The sequence below is a fragment of the Mytilus galloprovincialis genome, chromosome 2 (assembly GCF_965363235.1).
Source record: "Mytilus galloprovincialis chromosome 2, xbMytGall1.hap1.1, whole genome shotgun sequence".
NCBI lineage: Eukaryota > Metazoa > Mollusca > Bivalvia > Mytilida > Mytilidae > Mytilus > Mytilus galloprovincialis.
In genome coordinates this window covers 72553487-72565647 of record NC_134839.1, presented here as the reverse complement: position 1 = coordinate 72565647, position 12161 = coordinate 72553487, and positions in this window count along the sequence as shown.

Below are 12161 nucleotides of genomic sequence, written 5' to 3'. Positions count from 1 at the left end.
CAACAATAATCAGTCAGATCAGTCAGTTAACAGAATTCACACTGAGTCTCAAAGTAATCTGGGTCAGATTCTCCTTCTAAAACTCCACACTGCGACAAATTAGCGCACGCTCTGTGGAAGAGACGTTCACAGTTATCACATTTGATTGATAACACCATTACTTCTATTTCACTCTCACATTTATAGCAAGATTTATTTTCCCCATTGTTAGTAGCCTTATTTTTTCGTTTCTTTTTTCCCTGTTTTGGCTTCGAACTTTTCATTTCCTTTTGTCGCTTCCTTTCCTCTCTTTCTTCCTTTCTCCTTTTCTTTTCCCGTTCCTCATGCTCTTTTTTTTCTTTCCTTTCTGTCAGGATTTTGTTCATCTGCAGACCAGACAACGCTTTAGGCAATGGAACATACGTTTTTCTTCTTGCAGACGTCTCTTTTGCTTTTGGCAATTGTAGGAATTTAGCAAAGGAGTCTCTAGAAACAGAAGCTTCAGATATTGATTGAGTATGTGAAATCAAAGCTGGGATCTCTGCGTCTACTGCTTCTATCTCGGCATTGGACACATTTGCAACTTCAGTAATTGGTCGTGCAGTCGGGATGTTCTCAATATGACATGTGGGAAGGACAGTACTTTCTGTAACAATGGAAGCGTTGTCATCAACAACAGAAGTAACTGTGGATGGATACACAGTTCTTAAAACTGTAGCGTTGTCATCAACGGTAGCACTGGAAGTGTTGTCATCAACGGTAACAGTAACTCTGGATGTAAGCACAGTACTAACAATGGAAGCGTTGTCATCATCGCTAGCAATAACTGTGGATGGAAGCACAGTACTAACAATTGAAGCATCGTCATCAACGGTAGCAGTAGCTGTGGATGTGACTGGTAATGGATCGTGCTTGAACTCTGGAAATAAACAGCTTGGTCCTAGTTTTGGATTTTCTATTACAGCTGAAGGTTTGTAAGGGAAAAGCCCTGCCTCTTTAAATCCTTTCACAGCATTTTCTACGTTAGCTGATATGTCCCATGCTGATTTAAATACCTTTGCAAAAACCGCTTTTGTAACATTTTCTCCTGGATTCTCCATCTGGTAAGTTCTGACAGATTTCCTCCAATTATATTTAAGGGAAGAAAACAAACATAAATCTAGAGGCTGCATGATATTACTTGCGTGTTGCTGCAAGCAATACATTACAAAGTTTTCTCTTCGACTAAATTCATTGGCCTCCAAACTGATGTGTGTAGAGTGGCCATCTACAAATAACACTACTGGAAGGGAAACCTTTCTTGCTTTAATGTGTGGTAGGAAAGTCTCACGAAGCAAAGTAAGAAAAAGATCAGAATCCATCCAACCATTAATGCTCCTGCCAAGTATGGCATCTTCAAAACCCTCAAGTGGGTTGTATTTGAATCTTACTCCTGGATATACAATCATGGGCGGTATGTAATGGGCTGTTGCACTAGTGCATGCTAGCACAGTGATTTGGGTTTTGTCTGAGCTGGAAAAATTATAAACCTGTTTCGATCCTCTCATCGTTAACACTTTGCTCGTCTTAGGACATAACGGGAAACCGCTTTCATCAGCATTATATAATCTTGATGGGTCTTTTAGTATGTCCATTCCACCCTCTACCTCTTCCGTCATATACTTTGTAAAATCTTCAAACCATTTTTTAATCTTAAAAGGTGAAACCATGGCCCTTTCCTTTCCAAGATCATTGGGTATTCTCTCTGATATTTCTGGATGACGTGACTTAAAACTATAATACCAGTCTTTGCCAGGAAGATTGTCTCGGAACTTTGTTTGTCTGCCATCGTCGTCCAAAATTTTCTTTACTATGTGTAATAATTCAAATCTGGTTCTTGGGTACCCGATTTTTGCCATTTCTAAGCACCATTCAACAATTCTGGCCTCTTCTGTGGTTGATAGTACAGGCTTAGGTCCAGATCGTGCTGCAATTTCAGTCCCCCCATTTACCTTGTCTTGTATTGTTGATCTGGGGATACCATATGCCAAAGCAGCCTTTCTCATAGATATTCCACCATCTTTAACTAACTGGACAACCATTTCTAAAGTGGTGTCATTATAATTTTGTTTGTATTTCTTTTTTTTCTTTTGACATACTGAAAGAAAGAAAAAGGACAATTACTGATACTGATTGATTTATGATTGATTGATTGTTGGTGTTAAACACCAATTCAGCCATGTTTTATATGTTATGGCGGCTATTTTTTATTGGTGTGGTAGTGGTAGTAATGAAAATAAATTTTGGGCTAAAAAATCAAAAGTATGTAAGAATAAATTTCAGAAATAGACCGAGATTGAAAATAGTCCAAAAGTTATTTATAGAATTTATAAGAATCCACAAATAGTTAATTCCACTACGCGATTGAATGACGTTTATGGTTCAACGTATTTTGTAATTCACAATAGAAATATATCATAATGACATAAAGTAGAACAATATCATACTGACGGGATCTTTTAAAGTACAGAGTCACGTTAACAAATTATCAAGCAAAACAACTAGTACAAACAATGAAAATACTATTGTACTTTCAATGTTCTTGGAAATAAAACAGATGATTAATGATAATATGAAACCTATGAATGACAAAATTGACAAGCTCAACAAAAACTTTGAAAATGAAACAAAAATTCCGAAAACAAGTTATACGAGAAAGACATATTAATAACAAACTTACAAAGCCAAATTCACGAGATTCGAGACAGAATTGGTAAACTTCAAGCTGAAGTGAAATTACAAGCACAACAGATAAAAGACAAAAACGACAACATTAATGACAACGAAAACTAGGCAGCTTAACGACAAAATAATAAGCCGACTGGACGTGATAGACAATAAACTTAAGAAACAAAATGCAACAGAAAAAAAATCAACGAAAAATGACAACAACAGACCTTATGTTTATCAGCAAGCAACGGGTAACAAGTGGCAATAACATCGTCCTTCATGAAAGTAAATCAAATGATTGCAATAATTGCGAAGAAGACAACAAAAGTTACACTAAGTCTAAAAACTACGTTGATTACTCTACACTATCAAATATGGTGAAATGATGCGACCAATAGAGACAAAAGTAACCGACAATGATACAGCTATATTTCGAGTTGTTGTTAGAAAACGAACCAAACGAATTGTTTTGTATAATGTTATTGCCGACAAACCATACGAACTCATATCCAACTAAGTTAGACATCACGTGACTTTTGTGACGTATAAAAGCCGCCATTTTGTATTATATTTCCCCATACAAAATGCATATATGCTTCAATAAAGTTTAATTTTCTCTTAAACCTGATCCGTTTTCTTAATTTTGCAAATCAATCCTTGATATTCAAACATATTTCTATCAAACAATGTTGGTCTTAACAGTTTAATTTTTGATTTATTTCGGTCAAATCGGAATCGTAAAACATGCACTTTTTCTCGTCATTTCTCCGTTGACTCAATGCTAAATTACCGATATACATGTCTACTTTTATAACAAATAAAGAAATTCTGTAAATAAAACACAAACTTTGCAAATCGATTAAGTATATTTAAACATATAGCTGGCGAAGAATAGTACTTAAAACAGTTTAATTTCAGGGCAAATTCGGTCAAACATCGAGTTAAAAAAGGGAATTTTCCGAGATTTTTCAAAATGGCGGCTGATGTATCCTATGAAAATGTTGCATCACATCAATGATTTCTATAGTAAGACTTTCCTAGATTATAACTAATTTTTTATAAAGAATCTCTGATGATTCTGTTATTTTCCTTTAGTGATATTTCAATATCCTTGATTTCAAAATTTCTTAATAAAAAAAATATATTATTAAGTGTGACACGGAAACATTTATTTTGACAGATATTCATCTAGGAGATACTGTTACCAGAAAATAGTTTCAATATCTATCATAAAAAATATTCTCTTCGTTTTTAAAGGTGTATCCAAGTATTCTGTATATTTTATCTTTCTTTAGAAATATATTTATACATTTCTTTTAAAACAAAAACATAAAAAAATTTCATCCTAAGAGAAAAAAAAATAATGTCCAATTAATTTATAATAGATAAATATTCTATACCTTCAAAATTTGATTCGTTGACCGAACAGGTGAAATCTAACTTGGATTATAATGTTACATCATAATATATTGTCAGGTAGACGTGCAAACCAAAAGCAACCAGGTGACATTCAACATCCTGTCAGTGTGTATACGGTACATGTTTTACCAGAGTTTAAATTTTGTGATATACAAATGTTTTCATAAATGTACAAATCTTCCCGTGTCAAATCAGAAGAAGTATGGTTCATAATAAACTTCAGGAAAATATGAATATTATGAAAATTTCTTTAAAAAAATATTTATTGCTTAAAAGGCATTCAAATATTTATATGTTTCTATAATTATTTCAAAGAAATATTCTGATTCAAATTTTAATTTAAATGAATTTCGATCATTGAATATGATTTTATTATTATTTATTTTTTAATTCAATATTTAAAGCTTAATCAAGGCAATGCATCGATATAAAGTTTAAATTGCGTAAAAAAAAAGTTATTGTATACATTCCAACAGAGACGTATAATACGATTGGTCTGGTTTTAACAATATTGTATACCCGATAATATCTATCGACAGAGTTATCGGTCCTGAATAGGACTGATATAGTTGGGTATGAGTAAATAGTGCCGTGAGAACGTATGCGGAACAGAAAGATGTACATATTACGTTTACAAAACTTTTGAAAAAGCGTGAAAATAGAGGTAAATCTACGTATATAATGCGCATGAATATAAATGAAGATGACTTTTTAAACAAAATTGAAACGGACAACCAGTTCTGGCCAAAGGGAATATACTGGAGGGATTACGTCTCCTATAGCTCAAATATAAACAACAACCTAACAGACTCAAAATGGGACTAATATTTTTTTTTTTTTTGTAATTACTCATATGTTTTGGGTTTCTACATGGAATATGAGAGGTGCAATGTTTGATACCTCATACTTTCAGTCTGTGTTAAATGAATCAGATGTTTGTCTATTAACAGAACATTGGTTAAACGAAAACAATATTTCATTTTTGAGCACTTTTGCAGATAATTTCCATTTGGTATACAGTATTGGTATAAACTGTAATATTACAATTAAAGGTTCCGGTGGAACGGCAATTTTAGTACGAAAATCATTGAATTTTAAAATACAAAATCTTAATATTACAAATGATAGAATGTGTGGAGTAAAACTTTGTTCAGAGAAATATTATGACATGTGCTTTATATGTGTACTTTTACCCTCCACAAGGTTTATATGAGTTATATTGATGAGTTATGTACATGCTATGACATGTATTCTGAAGATTGTACTACTATTGTAGGAGGTGACTGTAATATTGATTTAACACGTAATGCTACAAGTAGTAAATTAACTTGCTTTACAAATTTTTTGAATGATAGAAATTTATGTCCTGCACCATTACTGCATGGCAGAGTTGGTCCTAAATATACTTTTAGAAGTAAAGATTTTACAAAAAAAAAAAACATTATTAGATTATATTTGTATACCTGAATATTTGTCAAATGATATTTTTACCTTAGAGATTAAATCAAATTGTCCATATGAAGTTTCTGATCATTATCCAGTCTTTGTACAGTTGAATATTGATCTGCTAAGTAGGACGTCAAACGCATACAACATAAATAAAAAGACATTGAAATGGTCAAAAGCAGATGATTTTGAACTTAAGATGTATCAAACCGAAATCAACAAACTTATCAAAAGGTGATGTTGAGAGATTCTCCTCTCTTCTAATAAATGCTCTACATATGGCGTCAAATTCTTATATTCCTGTTGGAACACAAAACATGTGAATTGTGGGGTGAATATTTCCGTGATTTATACTCTGAACAACCAACTGGCTGTTTTGATGAAACTTTTTTCCATGAAATATCGTCAAAAGTGCAAACATACTTTCAAAAAAGTGATAAAGCATCTATCCCAGAACTTGAAAAACAAATTACTTTAGAAGAAATTCGTTAACAAATTAATACTTTAAAGTGTGGGAAAGCACCGGGTCCGGATCGCATTACTAACGAACATATGCTATATGGCGGGGATCAAGTGATCAAATATTTGTGTAAACTTTTTAATATGATCTTGAAAACAGAATATCTACCTGTTTCTTTTCGACATGGTATTATTATTCCACTGTATAAAGGAAGTAACAAAGATAAAACTAAACCAAACAGTTACAAAGCTGTGACATTAACATCAGTTTTAGGAAAACTTTTAGAAAAGATATTTTTGACTCGTATTCAAAAGCTTTTGAAAAATATTAAAGGGGTACTAGCTACGAGATATATAAAAAATCTAAAGTAAGATTTTTTTTGTTAAATCAATAATGAAAGTGAAATAGTGAAATAATAATTCGCTTTTAGAAGCCAAAATAGTTCAATTTTATCAAATTAAGCGAAGAAACATTGATATTTGCTAATTCACTTGCAAGTGAATCTGTCGACCTCATTAAATCCGTATTCATGTGAACTTCAGTTTAACCCCTAGCTAGAGATTGACAACGCATGCATTGTACGTGTACTGGTTATTTTTAAAGAAAAATAATGTCAACAATGAAAGTGAAACTACGGTAACCCATTTGATTACTTATTCGATCCATATAAAATCATTCTTATACGGTTAAAAACAATGAGAAACATATATGTTTAATCTATAAAATAAAATCAAACAGACCTATAAAAATCTAATTGCACGTGTTGGTTTAATCTATTCATATCTTTATTATGTTTACATCGCTTATATGGTCATTTGAGGTCAAATCGATAGTTAATTAGATGGCGTCTGGACTAAAATTCACACGAAACGAACCTACATATTCTCTACCCCATGCTCTGTAAACTGTTTCTTTTGGACTTTTGGTAGTTTGGATAAATGTTTTACATTGTTATAAATCAAATATGAGAATTTGAAACAAATCTGTGACCATGATTTTGACAGCCAGTGCCCCTTTAACAATGTTGTACCTCATGGCTTACAATTTGGTTTCGTCAAAGAACATGGATCAATTCCTGCTATTTATACATTAAAAGAATCAATTAGGTACTATATCGAACGTTACTCATATGTGTTCTCAATATTCAACGAAAAGGCATTTGATCGTATATGGCAAGACGGACTTTTGTTTAAATTGTTGAATGCTGGAATTACCGGTAAAATGTGGAAAATAATACATTTGTCAGACAGCAACTGCACATGTACAATATAACCGTTTGAATAGTCAGGTGTTTCAAATAAAACAAGGTGTAGGTCAAGGTTGAGTTATGTCAGCGTGGCTATTTGTGTCATTTAATAACTCAACTATTAGAAACAAACTGTGGGTTAATGATTGTACACATACATATACCTACAATTTTACTAGCGGACGATACCACTTTACATAGTGGCACAAAATCTGGTTTACAACAAATGCTGAATGTTATGAATAAATATGCATATACATGGCGGTTGAAATACAACGCAACTAAGAGCAGTCACCTTCTTTTCAAACCATCAAGATCTACTATAAAACATAATGAGACAATGTATGAATTTTGTCTGGGTGGAACAAAGGTTCCTATGAAGCAAAGTATTATTTATGCTGTAACTTTGATTTATAGCAATATGAAATCATACGACCGTACTGAAAAGGCGTGCAAAAAGATGAAAATGAATTTACATTCTCTATACGGTATAGGACTTAATCGGAATGGCATGAACTCAATTACAAATACTACTAGAATGAAATTCAAAACAGTGTGGCTGTGGCCATTGATTGACCCATTAAATTCATCCATTGACTGGGACAATTTACGTGAACGTTTGCCTGTAACGACCACTGTTCACGACGTACCTACGATAGACATTTAAACTGTGGTGTTACCAAAGGTTTCTTAACGCCTTTAATTATAAAATAAATCGAAAAAATAATCAGGAATAACCTTAATGTTTTGATTTATATAATTGATATAAATCAAAACATCGTGTTATTTCTGATTAATTTTTCGAATAACTTTATTAAGGTGTTGAGAACCTTTGGTGGCCCCATAGTTTAAGTGTCTTTAAAAAGTACACCTGTGAGCAGTGGTCGTTACATGTATACAAACGTTCACCTATATTGTCCCAGTCAATGGATGAATTTAATGTGTCAATCAATGGCCACAGCCACACTGTTTTGAATTTCATTCTATTTGGAAACGTATTGTGTTACCAACTGCACTTTACTCGTGTGAGCTTTGGGGTCAGTTAACATTTACTGAAACTAGAATGTTAAAGCAAACGCAAAGATACTTTGTGCGATTTGTATTAGGCCTAGATAAACGGTCGCCAACTGATGCATGTACAAGTTCTGTCGGGCTATGGTCTGTACAACAGGTCGAGAACTCTAGATTTTCTGACGTCAGAATATATTTGCATAGTAATTTCCAAAACACAAGGCCAATATGGCCTTGAAAAACTGACCAATCGACTCAATGAACTACAATGCATTGTGGGCTACTACGAGTAAACTACTACTTAAAACACGTGGAATTAGTGGGAAAACAGTCAATTAATATATTGTCTGGGACTCTCATTACCAAAGTTTTTATTCTGCAAATATATTTAATGTAAAATATAACGTAATCTTCAATTTGCATGCTCAGATTAAAAAAATATTTAATGAATGGCTGTTATTTATTTGGAATTTATTGAACCATAAAATTAACTTTTGACCCTTCACATTGAATAATCCGCGAAGCGGATTATGTTAAATGTGAAGAGTCAAAAATTCATTTTATGGTTCAATAAATTCAAAATAAATTATTGCCATTCATTATAAATAAATTTCTATCAAAAATAAGGCTGAAAGATATATATTATTACGAATAACAACGTACACAGATGTTTGCGTATGAATACACAACGTTAGAGTGGGCGTGTCGCCATAAAAATTGATAACATTGAAAATAAAGCTAATTCTTTTAACCAATAAGAAGACAGTAAATACACCAAATTTATTTATTGTTTATTGGCTTCACGATTCGACTTTCTTTTTCGCCTTGCAAAAGTAGTTGAACCGGTTTTGTGCATTGTTATGAATTGAACCTGCATTAATTTTACGACAGGACACAGTGAAATATCCAATGAAGTGACCACTGTCCAGTAATAAAATCATTTGAGCTCTTTTAAACCTGTATAATGTCATTGCAAAATCATTTCTGCCTAGAAAAAACACGAAACTTTCATTGAAACACTTCTTTCTGTACTGCATGTGTATTTTTTTTTTATCAGGACCTGAACTAATAGTAAGAACATGATAATATTTAGTATGCTAAAAAGAAGTGTTATGAAAGCGGCAGGGGCGGGTCCAGCCATTTTAAAAAGGGGGTCCCTAACCCTGGACAAAAGGGGAGGGGGTTCCAACTACATGTTCCCATCCAAATGCACTGATCGTTCAAAAAAAGGGGGGTCCATCCCCCGGAACCCCCGCCCCCTGGATCCGCCACTGAGCGGGTACGGTATATAGCTCAATACATTTTTTATAGTTTCATCCATCGATAATATCCGTTTGTTGCTAATTTTATCACAAAATATACCTCAGAGGTTTTTTTATCGTTCGGCTGCTGTCCTGTTGACATATGTAAAATATCTCCAATATTAAAAGTCTCTGGATCATAGTGGGTGCCATATTACCTATTATTTTTTTTCTAAAACGTGCTTTGTATATAGAAATAAGAAGATGAGGTATGAGTGCCAAATGAGACATCTTTCCAACAAAGACATAATTTAGTAAAGTAAGCAGTCATAGGTCCAATGCTGAAAAGTAAGCTATTAATGAATGACCCAAAAATTACTTGTGTAAAACAATCCAAGCAAAAAAAAAAAAAACCGACCCAATTAAATATATAAAAGGACAAGAAATTCTATCCCATCAAAAAAAAATATATTGTATAGGAGACTGTATTTCAGTGGTTGTCGTTTGTTTATGTGTTACATATTTGTTTTTCGTTCTTTTTTTTTTTGATATAATTAAGGCCGTTAGTTTTCTCGTTTGAATTGTTTTACATTGTCATATCGGGGACTTTTATAGCTGACTATGCGGTATGGGCTTTGCTCATTGTTGAAGGCCGTACGGTGATCTATAAATGTTAATTTCTGTGTCATTTTGGTCTCTTGTGGACAGCTGTCTCATTGGAAATCATACCACATCTTCTTTTTTGTTATAGATCCAACGCTGCAATTTTCACAAAACATATCAAATTTTCCACCTTGTCGCACATACATATGGATAAAATCATTACAGCTTATTTCCTACTGCATGTGGAGCAAAACTTAGGTTAGCTTACTTGCATTGTTTGTATATTGTACAAAATATAAAATATACAAGTTAAACTATGCCGATATATATATATTGTTTAAAGATGTCAATCTTATTTTCAAAGCTTGTATAAACAACTATACAAACAAAGCAAGCAAGCCAACCAAAGTTTTACTTTGCAGGTTTAAGAAATCAGCTGTAATGATTTTATTCAGTTTGGCAAAAGTCCGAGCCCGTTAAAAAAGAACAAACTGAAACTACAGTTGCTGACTTCACTACCTTAAAAAAAGGGAACAGTTTGGAAGTCCCATATACTGAAATGTGACCAACAAAAATACTTATAGATTTTGTCAACACTGCCATGTATGTAAATATTTCTTCACCTTTTTTACGAACACAAAATTCAAGGATCCCACATTTGACTTTAATTATCTATACGAACATTGCTGTACTCTTGAATATCAGCACCGGCTGTTATCGACGGCTTACTTTACACCAGTAAGTTTGTCTCATGGATAATTCTGTTTTTTCGCTGTTGTTTCGTTGCTTCTGGTGGACAAATACATGAAATCTCTGTCCCATCATCAAACATGTTAATGGCTATATATCGGGTAATTCAAACCCTTTTTTCTTCGCATAGAAACAACTCTTCGTTAATCTGAACATAGAAGTAATACTTTATATCACGAACTATAAATGAGGATACACAAAATGAAAAACTAAGCGAAATTGTGAATCCCGCATTGCACGAAAAAATGTGTTGTATTTCAGTAAATAACACGTGTTCTTGGTTGATTGTAAACACGTAGTAGTCCATCATGCATTGTGACTCATTTAGTGGATTGGTCAAAAACCTAGGTAAAAATAAATTGCGTCATATGTAAATAAACAATTACATGTGCGAGAACATAAGTATGCTAATTTATGCATTTCCGTATAAGGTAGTGGTCCCGACCTGTACAAAGACTCGTCGATAAATTCAAATTATAATTGTTCCTAGGACGGTTGTTCAGAGCTAAATCTAATACAACTCATAAACAAGTTTTTACTCTACGTCTCAGTCAACTATTGCTTGGTGAATCCGATAAACGTTCAATAACATATGACTTAATAAAAACTCTGATTAAATATGATATGCATTCCTTTCTTGAGAGTTACATGGATGATTTGTATATCCCTTTTCCTTTCTCCTTTTCTTTTCCCGTTCCTCATGCTCTTTTTTTTCTTTCCTTTCTGTCAGGATTTTGTTCATCTGCAGACCAGACAACGCTTTAGGCAATGGAACATACGTTTTTCTTCTTGCAGACGTCTCTTTTGCTTTTGGCAATTGTAGGAATTTAGCAAAGGAGTCTCTAGAAACAGAAGCTTCAGATATTGATTGAGTATGTGAAATCAAAGCTGGGATCTCTGCGTCTACTGCTTCTATCTCGGCATTGGACACATTTGCAACTTCAGTAATTGGTCGTGCAGTCGGGATGTTCTCAATATGACATGTGGGAAGGACAGTACTTTCTGTAACAATGGAAGCGTTGTCATCAACAACAGAAGTAACTGTGGATGGATACACAGTTCTTAAAACTGTAGCGTTGTCATCAACGGTAGCACTGGAAGTGTTGTCATCAACGGTAACAGTAACTCTGGATGTAAGCACAGTACTAACAATGGAAGCGTTGTCATCATCGCTAGCAATAACTGTGGATGGAAGCACAGTACTAACAATTGAAGCATCGTCATCAACGGTAGCAGTAGCTGTGGATGTGACTGGTAATGGATCGTGCTTGAACTCTGGAAATAAACAGCTTGGTCC